Source organism: Podarcis bocagei (assembly GCF_964188305.1).
Source record: "Podarcis bocagei genome assembly, chromosome: 8".
NCBI lineage: Eukaryota > Metazoa > Chordata > Lepidosauria > Squamata > Lacertidae > Podarcis > Podarcis bocagei.
This window is the reverse complement of record NC_138133.1, coordinates 83,105,851-83,128,345: the sequence shown is the minus strand read 5'-3', so window position 1 is coordinate 83,128,345 and position 22,495 is coordinate 83,105,851. Positions and strand designations below refer to the sequence as shown.

At 46.7% G+C, this 22,495-nt stretch overlaps 1 long non-coding RNA gene across 1 annotated transcript in view; it reads right to left on the bottom strand.

The window, feature by feature from the left end:
- The window catches only part of LOC308593153, a 54,257-nt gene extending 31,797 nt beyond the window's left edge, over positions 1-22,460 (bottom strand). The window contains exons 1-2 of the long non-coding RNA XR_014010790.1: positions 22,446-22,460; positions 19,152-19,282 (exon numbers count right to left, since the gene is read on the bottom strand). This is a non-coding gene — a long non-coding RNA (uncharacterized lncRNA). The remainder of the gene's footprint in view (positions 1-19,151; positions 19,283-22,445) is intronic.
- Positions 22,461-22,495: the final 35 nt, after the last annotated feature.

The following is a 22,495-nucleotide window of genomic DNA, read 5'->3' as shown; positions in this document are numbered from 1 at the left end:
TCCTAGACATAGCCAGAATTTGGCTGTCTGTAACAGCGCCTGGGCAGAAATCGCTAAAACACCCGGGGAAATCTGGATGTATGGCAGTCCATGTCAGAAGTGTAGATTTTAGCGAATTTCTTTTAAAATAGCTCAAGAACTTCATTCACCCCCTCAAGATATTGCAAATGAAGCTCAACAGCTTTGGGGAAAACTGAAAAAAGCTGAACAACTTTTTGAAATATGGCAACACTGTTCTAAAAGGGTTTCTAGATTGGCGATATCTCTCCTGGAAACTCAGAAGAAAAGCTACAAGCTACAGGTTAAAAGGCAGGCCTTTACTGAAATACAAAAGCACATAGGAACAGCCTAAGAGTGAGGAGGTTGTAAAGGACCACATCTAAAGCAATGTTGTTGTTTTTTATATAAACTTATATATTACACATGATTTCTATTCCCCAATCAAAGGATTACAATAATCTTGACGGTTGCAACCCAATGTCACTATCCTGAACTAATCAAAATCATTTAGCTCTTCAGATCAGCCCCCATAGCATTTTTCACTGTCGTTCTTTATGAAGACTTTGACTAATTTCCTATTCATTAAATGCCTCCTGATATCCTCTTTCACCTATCTGCAAAACAATTCAAGATTAATCAAATTGCCATGCCTAGCCAATTCTCTGTTGCTGCATACAATCTATTCTAGCAGTTTATTCTTCCCAGTGCTCTGGAACGAACATTCGCCACATACAGTACCTAAAAGCAGCTATTTCTGTACTGTAAAAGGCAGGCAGGCAGGCAGAGGTCTTTTCAGTTTAGCTAGGCCATAGGCTCAAAAGAAAACGGAATCATCAAAACGATACAGTTTTATAAGATTATTATTTTCTCCATCAACTCTTTCACCAGAAGAGACGTCTTTTGGATCAAATGCCCTTCAGTGATTGTAAGGGCACCAAAATGAGTCTTCTCCCCAATAATAATAAAATATAATATTCTCCAAATATATGAGATTTGAGTGAAGAATCCCAGCAGGCAAGGCTTCTACATATGCTTGGATCTGACCTTTGTTTTTGTTTTTTTAACTGAAGCCCTCCAGTAGAAATAAGACTTCAGGTTTGAAAAATGCCCTCTATAACAAGCAGTCAAAAGGACTTTCTCTATCAGAAGAATAGAAGAACATTAGGAGCCCACATTATCACCTGTAATTTCCCCTTGTGTGGGTATTATCACATCTGCTGAGACAACGTTCTTAAATCTAGCTGACAGAGACAGGACAAACAACCCGTTTCTGGTCATTTCATCGAAAGGGGAGCAGGAATCCGATGGGAAATAAAACGTCAACGCCTTCACATGTGAGTAATCAACCACTTGGGGATGAGATATGGAGTCAGAGCTTTCTGAACTGAAGCCTGAACATTATTTTTTTAAAAAGAGGTATGTCATAGTTCAACCATAGTTTATTGAATTTACTTCTATACAGGAACAGAGATGGATCTCAGAACAAACTTTAATGGGCTGTAACGGCAGCGCAAGAGTCCTTGGCAGCTTCTCTGCGGCAGTTTTATAGACTCACCCAGGGATAACTCCAGGTGCGATAAGAGCCACAGGCTGACTCCACACTTTTTACAGCAGAGGTGACCCGTGGTGAGTACACAGGTGGTTCATGCAGGAAACACAAGAAATTGTGGGCCTCATACCTGCAATTTTAGGCATCTATGTTTATATGTTTATACACATCATGGAGCTCCAGTCCAAACAGAGTTCCTGGGGACAAATACATGAGTGTTCAAAGACATGGTTATGAAATCTATGCATCTGCTACAGGAAACATCTGGGTATTCACTCGTAGCTGAGGAAGATTGTCTTCCATGAACATGGTCTTAAAAGTGAATCCATAAGTGACTGTAGAGGCCAATTCCGGATCCACACACCCTTCCATAGTGGGGACGTAGGTTTCCAGGTGGGAGCTGATCATGGTGATGGTTTGCCAAACATGTCTTCCTCTTAGCATGTTTCTCCCTTTTGTCCTAAGTTCGATCGTCTTCAAAGTCCATGACACCTTTGGGAAAGGCTGTTCTCCAACTGGAGTACTTGTAGGCCAGTGTTTCCCAGCTGTCAGTGTTTATACTACGTTTTTAAAGATTTGCTTGGAAACAGACTTTAAACCTCTTTTGTTGACCACCAGCTTTCCATTTTTAAGTTCAGAATAGCATAGTTGCTTTGGAAGACGATCAGGCATCCACATAACATGACCAGTCTAACGAAGCTGATGTTGAAGAATCATTGCTTCAACACTGGTGATCTTTGCTTCTTCCAGTACACTGGTATTAGTTCGCCTGTCTTCCCAAGTTATGTGTAAAAAAATTTGGAGACACTGTTGATGGAATCTTTCGAGGAGTTGGAGATGGCGTTTATAAGTGGTCCACGTTTCACAAACATACAGTAAGGTTGGTAGTACAATAGCTTTGTAAACAAGCATTTTGGTTTCCCTGCAAATGTCCCGGTCCTCAAACACACTGCACTTCAATCGGGAGAAAGCTGTACTCACAATGCTCACACCAGTGAATGTCTGACACATCAAGTGTGGACTCATGGCGAGGGATGCTTTATACTATGTCAGGGACTGGCTGGATGATGAGGAGTGGTGGGACGCACCAGCCGGGGAACCCCAAAGGGAACCTCCAGATGAGGAAGGCTCAGAGCCTGGGGATTGGTGGTGGGACACTAAGAAGAGGTCAGAGGGAGAAGAGCAGTTGGAGGCTGAAGGGGCAACAGGCTTCAGTAAGCAGGGAGAGCTTGTGACAGGGAGCAGTGCAGACTCAGAGGCTGAAGCAGAGAAGTGGGGGCCGGAGGCTACAACACACTGGAAAGCCCCAACAATCTGCTGGCCTATGTTTTTTGGTCATTTAATGCATTAGTTTACTTGGGATTTGTTCGATCACTAAGGGGAAGGGGGAAAGTAGTCTGCCTTTGCCTCCTCACCCTGCTGCCAAACTTGCTTAGATGCTTATTTCATTTGTTACCTTGATCTTTTGTCAATGGGTCTGAGAACCATGTTTCTATTTTCATCTGTGGCATGTTGCTGGCTAAGCCTGAGACAGCTGATTATGAATATTGACAAAAGTATTTTTTAAAAAAACACTCTGAGATTTTTCTTACAGTACCACATCAGCTGAATGGAATCTCCTGGATCCACTATGTCCAGCTTTTATCCATATATGGAACAACAGAGAATCCAGATGGAAAACACAGTATGTTATTTCTCTGTACTTGGTTATTGCAAAAAATAAAATAAAATCTTAATCATTTGCATATGGCTAAAAAGTCTTATAGAGTCCACTGTCACTAACTTAGGTTTTGCACTGCCAGTGTAGAAAAGAAGTCTAATGGGTTCCACATATTCATTAAAATACTGATTTTTGAGGGTCAGATATATTTTGGTGGAAGAAATACCAGGACTGAAATGTATACAGAACCCCTACAACTGGCATTCAAATTTCAACATGAAAAATATGCGGCAGGATTTCCCCCACCCCATCCAAATATCCAATTGCAAAATTCACCCCAGGAGACAGATTTGGAATATTAAATTAACTTCTCTTGTAGATTTCCCCCCTTTTTACTCCATGACATTTTCCTTTGTGGCTTTCTCACTCCTTTCCATCGCAATTTCTTATTTAAACAGCCTCTCGAATATTAAGATAGAGGTCACACGCACGGATGCCCTTAGCACAAACTTCTCCTGCACAACTAACGTGGCATTTCCAGCAGGAGGAGCCGTTGCACCAGATCCTTGGATGGAAAAGTGGCTTACAAGAGAGCAACACTGGATTTCCCCCAGGAATTGCCTGGGCCAGAGATGCTGGAAGCAAGAGTGCAGAAGGCTGCCTTGGCCCCTTCCATTGGTCCACCTTTCCACAATTCAAGAAACAAAGGATCTTTGAAATCTCTCCTCCTGAGGGTGAACAGTAAGAGATGCTTTAGCACATCCTGTCTCCTTATAATTCATCACTGCAATAAAGTGTACTGGGAGAAGCTGCAGGAAGACCTAGAGAAGAGTAGAATAGAGCAGACATCAAGTCCACTTCTGCCAGGGCCCCTTCACACTTCTGCATGTCCCGCTGCTTCCCCCCAGGGAAACCTGCTGTTTATCACTGAATCAGAACTTCCATCGTTTTTCCTGCGGATCGACACTTGCTCTGATTCAGCAACAAACAGCAGGTTTTCCCAGGGAAAGTGGTGGGGGAAGCTGAAGTGTACGCGAGCCCTACATCTCTGTTGGATCAGGGCAAGATTAAGACTGTTAGAGGTGGTAAGCACTGAAAAGATTTGGGTGCCCTAATTCAAAATAATAACATGATTCCTGCATTTCAAGCATTGGGACTAAATGACCCTTTGGGGAAATGGAAATATTTTCATGGTAGTGGCTTTGACTCAGAACAAGACAGATTCAAAGATCCTGTATACTATTGATGTATCATTTTCAGTCAGTAGAGCAGGAGACTCTTAATCCCAAGGTCATGGGTTCGAGCCCCACGTTAGGCAAAAGATTCCTGCATTGCAGGAGGTTGGACTAGATGAGTCTTGTGGTCCCTTCCAACTCTACAATTTTATGATTTTGTGATTCGGGTCCTTTCTGCAACCTTCCAGACAGGGAATGCGGGATCCAGGGAGTGCTGCGTTTGACTCACCTCAGGCAATTCCATAGTGCTCAACTTTTTTCAGGTTAAAAACTGGAATGTGCATCTTCAAGGATGTGTTCCCAGGTGAGTCACGTGACCCATGCCACACTGTCACCCCAAAAAACATTCTTGGGGGGGATTAATGTTGCACAGCACCCAATCCAAGGCCAAGATCAGGGCCCCCCAAAATGTTTTTGGGAGTGTTAGAGCCTGGCGCAAGAGCACATGGCGCAAGAGCATTGTGGCATCCAAAATGGAAAACAAGGTGGTAAAACAAGGTGTCCCATCTTTTTCAGGACACTTGGTGGGTATGCAATTCTGGAAGAAGGTATGGGAGCCTTGGCCTTATTGGCTGCCTGCTTCTCCTTGTGCCAACCTTGCTCTGAATCATCCATCACTCTCACAGTCTCCTTCTTCCTGGATTCCGCAATTCTTTCATTAGCCGCAAGAGCTCGGCAGCTGTTTCAGACATCTGCAAGCCCTGATATTGATTTCCTGGTGAGAAGTTTGCCCACCCACAGATCATCCACCTCCTCAGAAAGCAAGCGGAGGCAGAGAGAGCTTCTCGAAAGAAACATGTGCAAGAGACCTCCCTCCCTGCCCTGGGATTTATTATCTCGGCAGTTGAAGCACCCACATTGAGAGTCCATTAGGAGACGGCAGGAGGCAGGCGCACAGGATTTGGGCATCTCAAATCTGAAAAATGAGACGTCATGTGCAAATCTGGGATTCTTACAGAGAGAGGTTGTAGTTTAGTGGTAAAGAACAGAATGTCCCAGGTTCAATCCCTGGTGTCCCCTGCCTTAAACCTTGAAGCACTGGTGCCTTTAAAGGTGAGCAAGCAAATAATAGTGATGGTGATGAGCATAGGGACATAGGAAGCTGCCTCATGCTGAATCAGACCTTTGGTTCACCTAGTGGAAGGAGCAGGTATCAAGAGTGGGTCAGCAATAAATCACAAGGAGTAAGGTAAAGGGATCCCTGACCATTAGGTCCAGTCGTGGCCGACTCTGGGGTTGCGGCGCTCATCTCGCTTTATTGGCCAAGGAAGCCGTCGTACAGCTTCTGGGTCATGTGGCCAGCATGACTAAGCCACTTCTGGCGAACCAGAGCAGCACACGGAAACGCCGTTTACCTTCCCACTGGAGCAGTACCTATTTATCTACTTGCACTTTGACATGCTTTTGAACTGCTAGGTTGGCAGGAGGGGGGACCTTGCAATGGGAGCTCACCCTGTCGCATGGATTCGAACTGCCGACCTTCTGATCGGCAAGCCCTAGGCTCTGTGGTTTAACCCACAGCGCCACCCGCGTCCTGGGTCAGCAATAAATCACAAGGAGTAAGTGAACTTAACTCTTTATTAGAAGAAACAAAGCCTGCTCTTTACTAAGTAACCTGAGACTCCGCTGGCACATTTGTCTTTGCTCTTCCTGGTGCATACCTCTTCTGGTTCTGAAAGGCCAGGTGGAAGGGGAGTTTGCTGCAGTAGGAGGGGGAGACCCCCTGGCTTCTTCAGCAGCCTACCTCATCTCTGCCACTTGGCCCCTCTCCTCTCCAGCCTTTGCTTCTGCCTCTGGTTATGGTCTTCCCTCTGGCACTGATACTCCCTGCTCAATAAACCCTGTTACCTCTTCAGCTTCAAACACCTTCTCTCAATCTCCCTCTCATCGTCATTCTACCACAAATCCCCACCACAAATCTGAGCCTTCGTCCCTTGGTGGTTCTCCAGCTGGTACGTCCCATCATTCCTCTGTGTCCAGCTAGTCCATGACACTTCACATGGTGTTGTCTACATTGACTGACATCAGCTCCCTGGGATTTTCAGACAGGAGACATTCTCAGCCCTCTCTGGAGATGCTGGGGATGGAACTTGGGACCTTCAGTGTGCAAAGCAGATGCTCTACCCCAGAGCTACAGTCCCTCCCCATTGCCACAGAGGCTGGTGGTAATTGTGATGGGGTGGAGGTGAGCCTACTAAGAGAGAGGGCCGAAACAGAGAGAAGAAGCCCCATGGAAGATGCCTTGCCCAAGCTCCCCTCCTCAGCCCCATGTGCAGGAAGATGGAAAAGCACCATTTGGCTTCTCTTCAATATCTGCCTTTAACACCAACCAGCCTACAAATTTTCTTTACAGCTCTTCAGAGAGCCTCCCCTGCCTTTGGATGTCAAATTAGACTTTCCAGATCCTTCCTCGGCTGAAATCATGTTCCATAGGAAGGTGTTTAAAAGCACCAGTGATTGTGGCTTTTGGCTCTCTACGCCCATGGATAAATCAGGAGTTAATTCCACTGACGTCAGTGGAAAATATGCTGGTGAGCAATGAGACCCAGGTTGTTAAAGCTCCCAATTGCTACAACCTGGTTGCACTTGGAAGTGTAATAATTCAGTCGGTTCTGGAGCCATGGTGAAATGAGAGTAATAGGACTCTGCCACTTTATAGGATCTCCGGCCCAGTGATGCTTCTCTCTAAGGGCTGTAAATCCATGTGCGCATGGAACATTCCGGAGAGCTGAAGTAGCAGCAAAGAAAATGCAGACCTCCTCCTCATCTCCCTCCGGGTTTTTGGAGTTTTTTTGTTTTTGTAAGAAGAGATTAACTTTGGAAAGTTTTAACAAGAAAAAGTTTCTCGCTGATGGGCTATTCTGGCAAGATACTTGGAGATACATATGCACTGCAGCATCCTTTAGAGGTCCCTGGCGCTACAGTAGGTACATCTCAGATATTTCAAGGCAAAAGTGGAGTGTCAAAAATCTACTGCAAGGCCGCAGATTGAATTGGTTCAGTCCCCTGTTCCCAGCGCTAATTTCTCCGTTATCCTCAGCTTTGGGTTTTTGTTGTTGTTTTTTTTAAAAAAGGCTGTGGTGGGGCAACTTTTTAACTCCTTCTGCTCCTCTATGATAGGGATAGGGAACCTCAGACTCAGAAGGCTGAATGTAGAAGAAGAAGAAGAAGAAGAGTTTGGATTTGATATCCCGCCTTTCACTCCCCTTCAGGAGTCTCAAAGCGGCTAACATTCTCCTTTCCCTTCCTCCCCCACAACAAACACTCTGTGAGGTGAGTGGGGCTGAGAGACTTCACAGAAGTGTGACTGGCCCAAGGTCACCCAGCAGCTGCATGTGGAGGAGCGGAGACACGAACCCGGTTTCCCAGATTACGTGACTACCGCTCTTAACCACTACACCACACTGGCTCTATGTAGCTCTCCAGGCCTCTCTTTCCAACACTTGGAATTCTCCCCACATGATACCTCTTTCCGTGTCAAGGCATTAGAGTTGTCTCCACATTTTGTGTTCTAACTTTCTTCAGAAATGTCTGATTGACTTGCTTTTTTAAAAAGCTAAGAGCCTGGGGCCCCTGCTGGCCTTGGTCACGCAAACTCCATCCTACCCTTTCCAGCTATCTTCCAGCACCCCTGGTCACTGTCCCTACTTTGCACTCTCCTTGAGTGTTTATGCCTGGCTGCCATGTCTCCTTGAACTTTGAAAATGCCTCATCCTTGCCTGGATGGTTGCTAGAGAAGACTGTGTGGACATGTGTAACAACTAGCCATGGTACTGTACCAAGATGAATTTCACACCCGTTGCTCTGCCCACTTTTACCTCTCTCCCTGCCCACCATGGGAATGTGGCCCCCAGAAGATTTCCCTAAGAGGGATTTGGCCCTCAAGCTGAGAAAGGTTCCCTATCCTAGCCATAAGTGAACAGCAACACATGTTTGGGCAGGGTCTTCCCCTACTGAATCATAACTGCTAACAATGACATCGCAACAGAGAGAGTAAGATGTGATTTAAGAGAGCCTTTTAGCTTTCTGTTGGTGTGAATGAACATAAGTACCAGTTGTTGGTATACTGAATTTATAACCTGCCTTTTTAGAAAATAAAAGAGTCGACTTGGGATTGAGATAAATCATCAGCTAAAGGAACATCAGCTGAGAATTCCTCACCACTACAGAACAGCATTTCCATGGCAATATTCAAAGATGCAATTTCAATAAGCTAATGTAAGGGCTTGAGCTCGTGGACTAGGATTCCTTGCTGCTGTTGTCAGGGGACAACTGCTCCTGCATCAGAAGATGTTTGCAAAGATGGCTCAGCTGCCAGGTGGCATGGGTCTAGATTCAGAATGAAGGCACAAAACAGAAAGCTGTGTGGATCAGGGGTGTGAACCCCTGAGTTCCTTGCATTGTTGTTCATTTGTCTAATAGAGCAATCCTATGTACAAGGAGGTGGCGTAAATTTACACCAGTTCCAAACCCCATTCAGCAGCAGCTCTGCCTAAGCCTGGCAGAGGGAAAACAAGCCTTTATGATAGTGCTCTGCACTGGGTTGCCAGGTCACGTGATGTTATGGACTGGCCGGATGCCAAGGAGTGGTGGGAGGCACCAGCTGCAGAACCCCGAAGGGAAGAAGGTTCAGAGCCACAGGATTGGTGGTGGGACAACGATGAGTGGTCAGAGAGAGAAGGAGCAGACTGGGAGGAGGGGGTGTTGGTAGCTGAAGAAGTAACAGGGTTTGATGAGCTGGAAGAGGCTGTGGCAGAGGGCAGTCCAAAATCAGAGGCAGAAGTGGAGGCTGGAGAGGATGGAAGTCAAGAGGCAGAGATCAGGCAGACTGCTGAAGAAGCCAGGGAGTCTCCCCCTCCTTCTGTGACCAGCTCCCCTCCTCCCTGGTCTCCCAGAATGCAGAGAGGAAAGAAGATGGTGGAGCAATGAGAGACAAAATGAAGGAGCCTCAGGCTGTTAGGCAAGGAACTAGGGGAGGAGTCTTAGAGAGTGATGGGAAGGCAGGGACCTTTAGTCCTCGCAGCTGCCTCGTTGGAGCAAGAACTACTGGGAAGACTTGCTGTGAACACTAGGCCTGTGCTGGTTTCTTTGAATGTCTTTTATGTCTTGTTTTTATCTGTATGGGCCTACGGCCGTAATAAATTATTATTATTATTATTATTATTTGAATAAAGAGTTAACTTCACTAGCATCCTGTTTGCTTGTCACGGCTCACAGACCCAAACAATTTCTCTGTCTTACATCACCCAATTGAGAGATCTTACACTCTTTAAACCAGGGGTGGGCAACCTAAGGCCTGGGGGCCAGATGCGGCCCAATCGCCTTCTCAATCTGGCCTGCGGACGGTCCAGGAATCAGCTTGTTTTTACATGAGTAGAATGTGCCTTTTGATTTTAAATGCATCTCTGGGATATTTGTGGGGCCTGCCTGGTGTTTCTACATGAGTAGAATGTGTGCTTTTATTTAAAAGACATCTCTGGGTTATTTGTGGGGCATTCATATTTTCCCCAAAAAATATAGTCCGCCCCCCCCAAATGGTCTGAGGGACGGTGAACCGGCCCACGGCTGGAAAAGGTTGCTGACCCCTGCTTTAAATTCCTAGGAGTTTATCTCAGTGAAGACCTTACTTGGAAAATAAATACAACCCAAGTGGTTAAGAAAGCCCAACAGAGACTCCATCTCCTCAGAGTATTGCGGAAGAGCGATGTCAATCAACATTTGATGATCTCCTTCTACCAGTCCACAATAGAAAGTGTCCTTTCATACTGCATCACGGTGTGGTACGCTGGTTTGACATCATCTGATAGGAAGTGCCAACAGAGGGTGGTGAATACAGCACAAGATATTATGGGCTGTCCCGTGAATCCGCTGGATGAAATAGCAGAAGAACGTTGCCTCAGGAGAGTGAGGAAAATTCTCAGGGATCATTCACACCCTGGCTGGCACTTTCTTGATCTCCAGGCAGAAGATATAGAAGCATGATTACTCGCACCAACAGGGTAAAGAACAGCTTCTATCCATGGGCTGTTAGGCTGCTGAATGAAAAGATAACAACAGGGCAACTGACTTTCGGGTTTGGTGTGTGTGTGTCAGTAAATGAATTAAGACTAAGAGAGCTGAGTGGGGGGGGTGCTCGTGTAATCTCGCTGTATACAAGTTATACAAGTGACAATAAAGTATTTCAATTTCAATTTAAACCCTTCCTGTCTCTGCCCACTAACACACAACTTGGGGAGAGGGGCCACCCCTCCCCTTGATGGCCTTTTTGATGGGTCATAACTTGGCCTTTGTCCCCCTAATAACCCACACTAATCTTGCTACCATCAGGCTGACTTGACTTGTTACCAGAAGCTTAATCCACTGCTTTTAGTTTGGCACAGTTTAACTCCCCAAACCTTGATTAATTCTAACTTTTTGGGGACCCAGGAATTAAGGGTGCCTCACACCCCACAAACCCATAACAATCTATGGGTACAAATCTGCACCTGAGTTACTACAGAGCATATGTGGGCCTAACAGCCTAATCTGAAAGAAGAAATTAGAAGACTCTTGTTATTGTTAAACAATTAGAAGTCAGTTACTCTTGCAGTCCTATCTAGAGATCTGCCAGTAGATGCGAATGTACCTTCTGCCAACCACTTCTCTGAGAGCTATGGAAAATGTACCCAGAGCACAGCATATTGAAGCACAACTGTAAAGTTTTTACGTCCCCTTTAGGCAGACTATTAAATGACTAACACCTAGCTCAAGGCAACAGGGAATGGAGTCCCTAGTGTGTGTTACATTTTCATTAAACCTAGCAGTTTATGGACTTTAGGGCTATAAATCCATGTTCTGTAAACATATACATAAAAATAAAACCACCTGCATCACGGCGTCCAAAGATAGTGGATTATGTTTGTTTTTATGACCCTCAGAAACATCTAAGGCTGGAAGCAATCTCAGGCCTGGGTAAAATAAGGATTTGAAAACATGAGCACGGAAGACTGAATTTGCCCATGTTCCTCATTCCTGGCTTTTCTCTCCCCAGGCTGCCTTATCTGAATTTGAGATAAGGGGCTCCAGCAATGACTTATGTGGGAAAGAATGCTGTGATGTGCTAAAAGTGTTGCGCTAAAATAAAAGCACTGAAATCCATGCATTTGTGAAACTTGGCATTTTCTCTTTCTTGCTCTCTGGAGAAGGTGGACTTAGAGAAGAAGCAATAGCTCCAAAGAAGGTTGTCACTGAATTGCAGCTACGGAATCCTCTGGGATGAGCAGATCAGCTGGGATGAACAGCTTAGGGTTCAGTTCAGCCAGCGGATTCCAAGCTCAACCAGGCTTAGGTATCGTTAAGATCCCAACCCCAGCTTAGCCAAAGATGTAGCTGTCACTTTACAACTTCTCTCCCCCCTGTCCTGGCATTTTCCTTAAATTTAGGCATCTAAATTTCACTCTTGCCAAGCTAATCTCTTCCCCAAAGCATGGGGATTGGAGACCGCTGGTAAAACTATTCCCTCTAATAAAAACCTGGCAGTCACAATGAAGCTCTACCTTCACACCTTCTCCCCAGTTTGGTTTATTTTCTCCCTTCCTCCATCAACCCAGCTTGCTATGGTGTCCTTATGGTAAGTTTATAGACATTACTTTAGCTTTTGGCAGACACTTGTCTGCAGCACTTTTTTTGATGTCTGAATCACTGACATACTTCAAGGGTCCCCGCTTTGACTTGTGCCACTTTCTAGAGACCCCACTTTCCCCAAAACTCTCCACAGGAGTGCTGATTCACCTCAAAAATTGTAATCCATCTGAATCATCAGATTTTGTGTGAGTGGAATGTAATATATTGTACAAAATTTACATCCCATCTGTTGCTCCATCCACCTTTCAGGACCAGATGAAGTTTGCATACTGTCTTCAAGAGCAACCACACATCAGACACATTATAGGAATCTTCTTGGGAGAAAAGCAATGACAAACCTAGACAGCATCTTAAAAAGCAGAGACATCACCTTGCCAACAAAGGTCCGTATAGTTAAAGCTACAGTTTTCTCAGTAGTGATGTATGGAAGTGAGAGCTGGACCATAAAGAAGGCTGATCGCCGAAGAATTGATGCTTTTGAATTATGGTGCTAGAGGAGACTCTTGAAAGTCCCATGGACTGCAAAAAGATCAAACCTATCCATTCTTAAGGAAATTAAGCCCAGAGTGCGCACTGGAAGGACAGATCATGAAGCTGAGGCTGCAATACTTTGGCCACCTCATGAGAAGAGAAGACTTCCTGGAAAAGACCCTGATGTAGGGAAAGATTGAGGGCACAAAGAGAAGGAGACAACAGAGGACGAGATGGTTGGATAGTGTTCTTGAAGTTATCAACATGAGTTTGACCAAACTGTGGGAGGCAGTGGAAGACAGGAGTGCCTGGAGTGCTCTGGTCCATGAGGTCATGAAGAGTCGGACACTAAACAACAACAAGGTGGAGATGACAAGAGGAGGAATGACTGAGACCATATGGTGGGTACCTTTTATTTTGCATTCAAAAGCTGGTATTTATTTCAAAGTAAAGTGTGTTTGCCTTGTGATTCCAACCCATTTTTAGGACTATACTACTACTGGGAGTGACACACAGTGTCTGGAATATGCTGGAGGAGATAAAGATAAATGGGAGTGAAAAGGTAAAGGACCCCTGGACGGTTAAGTCCAGTCAAAGGCGACCATGGGGTGCAGCACTCATCTTGATTTCAGGCCGAGGGAGCTGGTGTTTGTCTACAGACAGCTTTCTGGGTCATGTGGCCAGCATGTATTGTTGAAAGGGTGCTGGAAATGAACTACTAGAGGGATGGAGCGAAGTTATTCAAGCTGCTGCCCAGCCATACAGAATTTAAATACGAGGAAGAGGCGAGTCAGTACAGAAGAAAGAAAAACAGACTTTTCTAATTGACATCGAAATCAGCTTTGGGGAGGCTAGATTTGCAGATGATCTCATATGCAAACAACGGGGCTAAAGTGAAGCCAGCTTTCGACATATGGACATTTTGGCCCTTGAGTGTCTTGCTTCCTTTCTGAACTTTCACTTCATAGCCTGGTTCAGATGGATGAGTGCCTGAAATTAAATAAATGAAGGGGGATTTTTCCCCCCTGGCAAGGATTCCTGACCCAGCTGGATGCAAGAAAATACTGGATCTGTTTCAAGACAGACAAGCTCTGCAGTCTGAAGAGCTTCGGTGATTTTCTATAAGCATCTGAGATGTTGGGGGCTCATCCAAGTTGGGATAACTCTGGGAAGGATGTTCCAGAGAATCACTCCTTGGCTATTTAGGTCCGTTATGGTTTAAGTGCTTTTTACATGAGGCATAGAATCTGCATCACAGTAATTCCACCCTGAGAGGGACCCTGACTTTTTGTATTTTGGCTATCATTCACAAAAGCTGTTAAAAGCACAGCGCCTGTGCTAGAGTGATTCTGGGGATGCTTGAAGAATTTGTTGTTTGCAAATTCCTGTGCAAAAGGACCTAATTTGCACATCTCACTCCAATGTGCAGACCAGAATTTAGCTACCTACCTGATTTTGCACATATCTAAACATTATGGCTGGAAGTTAAAATGTATTAAAGTATATATTTAAATATGTATTTAAATGGAAAGGAATGGCATTGGGTGTAAAATATGGGACAGTCACACAGATAAGAAATAGACAGATCTGCCCATTTTACTGGTGCACCTGAAGTGGAAACTGTGGTTAGCAGTACTGAATATTATAGCAACATCAAACTGTGGTTCCAACCTCAAAAACACAGTTTTCTGCCTCAGATGGAACAGGAAACTCTAGCCTCCTTCAGGAATTATGCTTGAATGGAAAATATCAACGTATCTTCTCTATTTCATAAAATTTATGCACCACTTATTATTATAAAAAAAACCTCAAAGCAGTTTACAAAAAGATACAACTATAACATCAGGAAGGATTTACAATACATTAAAACATACAAGAAGTCACGATGCTAAAACAGATTAAAATTCACATCAGCTTATGTCATGGCGCTTCTTAGAACATATTTCAGTGTGAGGTATAAGCATACATGTTGTTTCTGCCTCCTATTTTCCTGTTTACTCAGACTCCACCCTTACTATGTCGACTTACCATATGTTAGGGCTGCCATACATGGGGGTTTATCTGGACATATCCAGGATTCATCGATCGGAAATAGTGTCAAAAACTTTGAAATTTTGGAGGTTTTGCAAAAAAAGCTTTGGCCAAAAAAGAAAGAGCAGCTCTTCACTTTTTTGAAATCTGTCAACCCTACCATAGGTGCAGATTTGGGTGGGGGGTGGCATGTGGTGTTAGCCTTTTCTTTAAATAAAATTTTCTTTTAAAGATCCTGTGAAGCTCGGCTGTGGATTTCCCCTCTGACCTAAATACGAGGCATTCGGTTGCGAGAAAAGCACAAAAACTGGCTTATTTGTCAGTGTTCAAATTCTGAGTATAGAATTACTCGGAGTTGGAGGTCAACATCAGTCATGGGATAAAAAAGGTCAGGGCCAGTGCCCTCAATAGCTGGGATTGCAGAAGTGGGAATTTAGGAAGGCTGTTGACCAGATTTAATGCATTGCTTATTACAGCCGTTTCAACAAGAGCGCTGAACCACATAGCCTCTAATACAAACAACAGTCTCGTTACCTATTTATTAGGTTTCTGACCATATACACTCTGGGTATGCCTTGAATTTGTACCTAATATGGAGAACTAATAAACTCAAAGGGTTTTTGGAGAGAGACTTCCATTCTTCTAATATGACTTTAGTTGAAATAAACTACCATATTTTCCGGCGTACAGTGGTGCCTCGCAAGACGAAAAGAATCCGTTCTGTGATTCTCTTCGTCTAGCGGTTTTTTCGTCTTGCGAAGCAAGCCCATTGACGGATTAGCGGATTAGCGGCTTTTAGCGGCTTTTAGCGGATTTTAGCGGCTTATCGGATCAGCTGATAAGCGGCTTAGCGACTTAGAAAAAGGGGGGGAGGGGAAAAACCCCGCAGGAACTCGCAAGACATTGTCGTCTTGCGAAGCAAGCCCATAGGAGATTCGTTTTGCGAAGCACCTCCAAAACGGAAAACTCTTTCGTCTAGCGAGTTTTCCGTCTTGCGAGGCATTCGTCTTGCGGGGCACCACTGTATAAGACAACTGGGCGTATAAGATGACCCCCAACTTTTGCAGTTAAAATATAGAATTTGGGATATACTCGCCGTATACGACTACCCCCGGCTGCAGCCAACTAGAGGCAGCCAGTCTTTTCATCCCTGTACACACACCACAGCTGGGGCGCGGGGGGCCTCGCAGGTGGATGGGGGGGGAGGGGAGGATGGAAGGGAGGACTTCAAAGCCCCGCTTGCCTCATGCATCCCTCCTCCATCCTTGGTGGCAGCCAGCCCCTTGGAGCGGTGCCCCGCAATGCTGGGCAGGAGGTGGTGAAGGTGTTTTTGGCACTTGCCGGGCCTCTCTTCAGATGGGATGGGACGGGAGGGGAAGTTGCAGGGGGTGTGGTGAGAGAAAGGAGGGCGGCCGGCAGAGTGACGTCTGTCAGCTGGGAAATGAAAGTTAAGCCTCGACCCCCCCCCCACCGCCTCCCGTTTCTGGTCCTCCTCGTTGGGTGGGGTGGGGGCAGAGAGGAGGGGGCAGGGACTGGCCGGCTGCTGCCGCCACCCCACACGGTGCCGGGGCTGGCGGCACCCCTGGCGGGCTCCCCGTGCACTCTGTGCCCCTCTTGTCATGTTTGTGGTTTGGGACCAGGTGGTGAGTCCGTACACCAAGAAAAGCCGCATGCCCTCAAGCCCAGCGGACAGCGCAGGCCCCAAGTACCAGCTCCCGCTCTCAACGCCGCTTGTTGGAGCGAGGGAGACAGGCCCAGAGCTGCCAGACCCTCAGCGAGGCGAGGAGCAGGCACAGGCCGGAGCCCCCCAACCTAAAGGCCACCAAGCGCCGCCCACCAAGCGCCACCAGGGGCAGAGCGCACACCCCTTGGCTGCCTCTGCCATCACAGCAGCAGCCCGAGGCAAGGCGAGCAAGCCCCGATTGGCCGTCCAGCAAAGCGATGGGCTGCGCTCACCGGCTCCCTATCCTCCTTCCCAGCAGGTGGCTCCAAGTCGCCACAACCATACCTGACGTATAAGACGGCCCGCAACTTTTGAGAAGATTTTCCTGGGTTAAAAAGTCGTCTTATACACTGGAACATAAGGTAATTTTCTGATATAAACTAATTTTCTCCAAAGTCATCACACACACACACACACACACACACACACACACACACACCCTTTGATTGTAAAAACTCCACTGGATTTGCATTGGTTAAAGAAGAAAGCAGTCATCTCCATTTCCAGTGGGAGCCGCTGAGAATTGGAACAGCCTCTGTCCACATAGCTCAACCCCTCCATCAGCATATCCCTGTCATCAGTTCAGCCTCTTAGGGACCAATACCATACCACAATCCACCAAGAAGAGTGGGTTAGGATTCAGCAGACCCCCCACCTCACATGGCCACGGGCTCTGGCAAACCATGCTATGCCACTGACCTGGAGAGCACTATGCTAGAGGATGATGGGATGCCATGAGAGCAGCTTGGAATGCTGACATTTGGCTTTTATAAACAGAGAAGGTTATTGCAGCAACCTTCCTGGATTCCAGTCTTAGGTCTTCCTGACACGAACATTTCCTTATCTGCTACACCCCTCCACACACTTCCCCTAATGATCTCTCTCTCCTGAGCTCTGGAGGGTTTGTAATTTATGTCAGCTTCTTCCTAGCGAGCGAGCCGCTTCTTCCTATGCTTTCAGCTGAATCCAATAACCAATTAAGCCCGTTAGAAAGCCTTATTTGACTCGGTTTTTAATTTACTGTTTCGCAGTAGAGACAGCATGAATTAGTGCTGTTCATAAGAAGAGTTCAGTAGTTAACAGTGAGTTTTGAAATGGCAGGATTCCTGCGAGTTTGAGGAAGGGAAAAAACAGAATGGCAGCCCTGTGCTAATTTTGGGACTCATTTTTATGTCTGGAGGTCTTGTTCTGCTTATCATATGCTTGCCTTTTCCCTGGGACAGCGAGAAGAAGAATTTGGCCCACTAAATTCCGAGGCACATAGCATCTTTCACTTGTCAAGCATTGCAGGCTGAGAAATGAGACTGAAAAGCAAACATGTCCACAGCAATAGGCGAACATGAGCAAAATCGATGCTATGCATGCATTTGCTGGGCATGCAAAATCCATGAGTGGTTTAAGAATAGATTAATAGCCACAGCCTTCCTGAACCTGAGGAGCTGTGCTTTGATGCAAACACTGAGGTCCTGAGAAGGTTTGTTGTTGTTTAGTCGTGTAGTCATGTCCGAATCTTCGTGACCCCATGGACCAGAGCACGCCAGGCACTCCTGTCTTCCACTGCCTCCCGCAGTTTGGTCAAACTCATGCTGGTAGCTTCGAGAACACTGTCCAACCATCTCGTCCCCTGTCGCCCCTTTCTCCTTGTGCCCTCCATCTTTCCCAACATCAGGGTCTTTTCCAGGGAGTCTTCTCTTCTCATGAGGTGGCCAAAGTATTAGAGCCTCAGCTTCACAATTTAATTAAAACTGAGAGGAGATATTCTGCAAACGGGAGTCCAGAAGCCAGGAGTCCGAAAGCCAAGAGTCCGAGGGTCAGAGAGCCAGGAGTCAAGAAGCCAAGGGTCTGAGGGTTAGGAAACAAGGAGTCACAAAGTCAAGGGTCTGAGGATCAAGAAGCAAGAAGTCATGAAGTCAAGGGTCCGAGGATCGAGAATCAAGAGTAAAATGCAGCAAGGCAGGGAATGTGTTGCTGTGGCCAAGAGCCAAAGGCAAAATGCTGACCTTATATCCCTTCCCAGCTCTTGCCACCAGGTGCTGTGAGTTACCAATCGGCCTCACCTGTGCGACCACACCTTGCCTCTTCAGAACAAACTTAGGAAGGCCCCAGTCCTGCAGAGTCCTATTGGTCACAGGGCCTGGCTCCTGCACGCACACCTGACAAGCTAGCTGGAACGCATCCTTGAACTACGACAATGTTTCCTGCTTGCAGGGATTGAGGATGGAGTGGTGTGCAGTTTCAAAGTGTCACTGTTTTCATATTCATTCACATTCTGGCAAGTTGAGAGAGAGAGAGAGAGAGAGAGAGAGAGAGAGAGAAGGAAAGTGATGGGGGAAACACACTGGAAGGAGAACATTTGCTTTGATGCAACGCCCTCCATCTTCCCCGCAAATGAGGCAGCATGAATGCTCACCAAATAGCCAACATTTTTTCGCCTCCTTGGAAACGAGTTAGGACGAATGCTCAGACCACCTGGAAGCGCGGTGCATTTGGCCATGGGCTCAAGAGTGCTCTCATTCTGTCCCTGAGTCTTTACGTTTCACCGGGAGTTTATTCACGCTGCTCCGCAGAGGGTCCCATGTGTTGCTTTCCAGATGGAAAATGCAAAGGGTGTTTCGCTGAACCAAGCAAGGCCAGCTTGAAACTGCAACCTTCTTTGAGACAATCAGCATTCATCACCAAGAAGGGTGTCCACTCAAATGCACAGCATAGTGGTGGAGACGATAATGAGATGTCACGTCACAGCAAGAAAAATATACATTGGAAGGTGTAGCCTTCCCTCCTTTCCCCTTCAAAAAGAACTACCTGCCAATTTCCCTGAGAGGTTCCTTCAGCAGAGTGGGGGGGGGGAGGGAACCCTACCTGTCTATTTTTTTCGAAGAGGCATTTCGAGATGGGAAGCATCCTTGTAGTGCAGCCATCAAAGCCTCTGCCTTCTCCGTAGGAACCCTTGAAGGCTAGTTCCATTAATGAGCAGCTGATCTGCCTGCAAACTTTGGACAATAGGACAATTTGTTACAACGGAGACATGCATTGCTAGGAAGTTGATCTGGTAGGGACACAGTAAGCCTGACTTACACATAGGGATGGGTGTCGCTGTCCAGTTCAGTTACGCTTCGTTTCTAAGTTTTCCAACCTTAAAGAGTTCAGGTCTGCATATTTAAATACAAGGTCTGTATATAACAAACATGGGATGTGGGTGGCACTGTGGGTTAAACCCACAGAGCCTAGGGCTTGCCGATCAGAAGGTCGGCGGTTCGAATCCTCGCGAAGGTGTGAGCTCCCGTTGCTCGGTCCCTGCTCCTGCCAACCTAGCAGTTCGAAAGCACGTCTAAGTGCAAGTAGATAAATAGGTACTGCTCTAGCGGGAAGGTAAACGGCGTTTCTGTGTGCTGCTCTGGTTCGTCAGAAGCGGCTTAGTCATGCTGGTCACATGACCTGGAAGCTGTACACCAGCTCCCTCGGCCAATAAAGCGAGATGAGTGCCGCAACCCCAGAGTCGGTCATGACTGGACCTAATGGTCAGGGGTCCCTTTACCTTTACCTATATAACAAACATCCATTTGTTATATATATAGAATCACAGAATTGTAGAGTTGGAAGGGACCCAATGGTCATCTAGTCCAACCCCCTGCAATGCAGACATCTCAACTAAAGCATTCATGACAGACAGCCATCCAATTTCTGCTTAAAAGCTTCCAAGGAAGGACAGGGAGACCGTTCCACTGTCAAACAGTTCTTACCGTCAGAATTTCAAAAGTTCAACACAGTGAGTGAACTGGTGTGTATTATTTTTTTATGTTCATGACCCTTAATAAAAACATATGGAATAAGCTTCTTGGGCTTCTGAATGCAGGCAGGAGACTACATGTTTGAAAGCTTCCCCAGTGTAAAAATGCCCTGCCTCTTTGAACAGCTAGCATGTCATGGTGAGAGCTGGGATGAATAAACTCCTTCTCCTTGAACAGCTAGCTTTCTGCAGGCAGGGCCCATGCACAAACGAGAATTCAAACATGTAAAGTGTGGCTTTTTTATCTCACATAGGTTGATTGGAGTTTACACACTGTAAGAAGGAAGAGCTAGGATCAGTATGAAATTGTAATTCTGAATGCTTTTTGTGTAAGGACTTCCTGCATGTAGACAACTAGCACATCAGGGAGAAGGCTAAGCTAAGAAGATCCCCCTTCCTAGCTTGATCACTCTCTGTGGGCAGAGATGAAGGACAAAACAGAAATGTGCATCCCTGACGTACATATATATGTATACGTATATATGTAGGCCATCAAGTAGTCATTGAGGCACCCATCTTGAATGCAGAGAGGTTTTGTCAGCTACTTTTGCAGCTTTTTAGATGGGCCTGCAGCCCTGTCGTCCTTGCCCCTGAGTTGCTAGCAAATGATTTGGTACATTCTTAATTGCTGCGTGCCTATATAATCATCTTTGGCAATACATTCTCCTTTCCTGAGAAATATCCCATCCTGCAAATCAGCGCTTAATAGCCAGGAAACTCCTATCAATCAAGGTCCAAAGTCTGCATTCTGCAGCACAAAGTGCCTCATTGCATTGCATTTCCAATGATAACTCTCCTGAACATTTTGCTTGTTTCTGCCATTTCGGCCGTTTAGGGAAAAGCAACGGGCAGTCCTTCAGAATGGATTTTCCATTTTTATATGCTTGCCTTGGCAAAATCCCATTCCGAACATATATATCTAAACTAGTGATACAGTTGTTGGTACTTTGCCTGTGACACGAGGGCAGTGAGGTGATAAAACTCGAGATCTGCTGCAGTTGTAGACCAGGCTGCATTCTGGTCGAATCAAATCAACCTTACTTGATGGCTGAAGTGGGACTCGAAGGCAGGTGAGGAGGGGCCCACTCTCAATCTGGCCAGGTAGAGCCCAGGAGAGCCCAGACTCCTCCATTTCCTCCCTAGGGCTAGAAGGAGATAAGCAGGGCTCCCTACCAACCATTAGGAGGAGGGATTGCTGAGAAGTGTGCTGGAGCCATGGCTGCCATTGTAGCAGCAGCAGCACCGGGGATGCTGCTTTGTGAATCCTGCCACCCAAGGTCATTGCCTCACCTTGCCTCTTGGGTGGGCTGGCCCTGACTGCATGCCTGCCAAGGTGTGCTGGGCCCGGGGGTAACCCGAGTAACACGGTCCAGGTCCAGTCCCAAATCCAAAGGTTCTATGAGGAGTCAGTCCAACAGGGCCAAGGCAGGACTCAGGCAGGAAACCAGGCTAGGTCAGGCACAGGATCACAGGTAGGTTCTGGCAAACAGCAACGCTGCTCCCACAACCTGGGGCAGGGTCTGGCAGCCTTTTATCTCTGTCGGGTAACGGCCGGTCCTGATGTCCCAGTGACTCACCTCCCTGTCACGCCCAAAGGCAAGCACTCCTCCTGCAAGTACTCAGGTCTTTCCTTCTCTCATATCTCAGTCTCTGCAGCTCAAGAGACGTTGGTGGGTTACTAGACCCAGAGGCTGCCTCAGCCACTCCTGACCCAACTGGTAGTGGAGCAGCTGTAAGTGATGGCCCAGCTGGAGGCAACAAGGCAATCCCCACATCTGGAGCCAGGGCAGGCTCAGGTCCCTGCCTCAGCCCAGCTGGTGCTTGTTGCCAGGGTACCTCTGCAGACTGGGGCTCTTCAGAATCAGGCCCCACAGTAGGTTCAGCTGCCGCCTGAAGAAGAAGAAGAAGAGTTTGGATTTGATATCCCGCCTTTCACTCCCCTTCAGGAGTCTCAAAGCGGCTAACAATCTCCTTTCCCTTCCTCCCCCACAACAAACACTCTGTGAGGTGAGTGGGGCTGAGAGACTTCAAAGAAGTGTGACTAGCCCAAGGTCACCCAGCAGCTGCATGTGGAGGAGCGGAGACGCGAACCCGGTTCCCCAGATTACGAGACTACCGCTCTTAACCACTACACCACTACACCAAAGGATCCAGTGCAGACTGAGACTCCTCTGACTCCGAGTCCGACCCTGAGTCCCAGGCCATCACACAAGGCTTCAGGGAATCCTAGCCCTCCCCTGGTGGGATGCCAAGAAGCAGGAAAAAAAGAAGAGATCTTACTATGTACAATGGTACCTTGGGTTACAAACACACCGGGTTACAGACTCCGCTAACCCGGAAGTAGTACCTCCGGTTAAGAACTTTACCTAAGGATGAGAACAGAAACCGCGTTCCAGTGGTGCGGCGGCAGCAGAAG